We start from the raw sequence: 1,795 nt of genomic DNA on the forward strand, positions 1-1,795 counted from the left end.
GCCAGGAAGCATAATCAGCCAATCGTGTGGCTCCACTGGCTTAAGATGATGTTGTGGCGGCGAGGAGCAGGTGTGTGACCTGATCAGATGCGCTACACGACCGCCAAAATCCTGCGTGACAAGGCTCCAGATTTGATTTGCAGTACTTATGAAACACATGGGCTCCTTCTATAAGCAGAAGTATAAAAAACACTTTTTAAACCTTTATGATGGGGGAAAGTCATCAAACTGTGTCAGATTCACCTGCTGATTCTCTACATGCAGGTTTTATGGCTCTCTGCTCACAACAAACTATTTTCATTGTTGATTAATCTGTCGATTATTGTTATGCATCTATAAATTGTCGATCAGCGCTTCCTGAAGCTCAACATGACGTCCTCGCATGTCGCGTTATATTCAGGTTTCTGTCTCAGAGGAGGAAAGAAACCAGGAAATATTCACATTTAAGAATCAGAATTGTTACTTTATTGTCTTGAAAAATGACTAATCGATTATCAAAATAGTTGGTGATTAATTTAATAGTTGACAACTAATCAATGAATTGTTTCAGTTCTGTTATTTCTTACTGCTACAGCTGTGTCTCACTGTGTGTTTTGGAACACACACATTTATGTCTGAAGAGTGATTTTACTTCCAATAAGCTGCTTTATCTCTAAACAAACGTCCATAAATGAGCCTGTCAGGCCATCGGGGGGGGGAACCGTCTGCAGAGCGTCACTAGGTGGCAGCATCGACCTGTAAAACACACACTCACACACACACACACACACACTCACACACACTCTCTTCCAGTTAAAACCATGTATCTCCAGATTTTGAGTGTGTTTGTGATAAACTGCAGCATGATTTGTTCCTTCATGAGTTAAAAAACTCTCCTACTTAAATAAATAAAATCAATGTGTTTGTGTAGCTGCTTATTTATGTATTTATTCATGAATAAGTCATTTTGTGGCTTTGACTCTACGGACTCCTGGCTGAAACTGGCGCTCACCCATTCAGAACCTGGTTACGGTGGACATGGCTGCTGATGTCCCGATCAGAGTCCTGTAATGTTGATTATCTGCTGATACTGAGTCCGATCTGATACCTATATTTACCCAAACATTGAATAAATGTCTGACACACTGAAATAACAGCTGTAGATACTAAACATGACATACCAGATTATTTAGAGAGGACGTCTCGCTCTGTCGGAGTTGTTGAACTCTGGAAAACTGGAAAAAGTAGTTTGTTTGTGGAGTGAAGCTTCTTCCCTCACAGAGGATTTTTGGTGAAGCTCAGACTCAGAACAAAAGTTAACTTGTCTGTTGTTGGTTTCTGTCACCAAGTTTCTCACTGAACTAACACAAAGACAGAAAAAGGGACGAAGCTCTCCCACTTGACGTGATGCATGCTGGACTTAACAAAAGGCATGCTGGTTAGAAAATGTCCGACTTTCGCCGACGCTGCAAAACTTCACCATGTCACATGACATTAAAACCGGCTGCAGGCGCTGAGTCCGGGGACCACAGGTAGAATGTCTCCGACTTAACAGCGCTGATTTTAAACCCCGACCCTGCAGTCGCCTGCCACTCATCTCGAAAAGAGGCAGCAGCAGAGGGGCGGTAGAGGGGCGCGGCAGCAGCAGAGGGGCGGCAGAGAGGCGCAGCAGCAGAGGGGCGGTAGAGGGGCGCGGCAGCAGCAGAGGGGCGGCAGAGAGGCGCAGCAGCAGAGGGGCGGCAGAGAGGCGCAGCAGCAGAGGGGCGGTAGAGGGGCGCAGCAGCAGCAGAGGGGCGGCAGAGAGGCGCAGCAGCAG

This window comes from Micropterus dolomieu, linkage group LG03 (genome assembly GCF_021292245.1).
Source record: "Micropterus dolomieu isolate WLL.071019.BEF.003 ecotype Adirondacks linkage group LG03, ASM2129224v1, whole genome shotgun sequence".
In the NCBI taxonomy this organism is placed as follows: Eukaryota; Metazoa; Chordata; class Actinopteri; order Centrarchiformes; family Centrarchidae; genus Micropterus; species Micropterus dolomieu.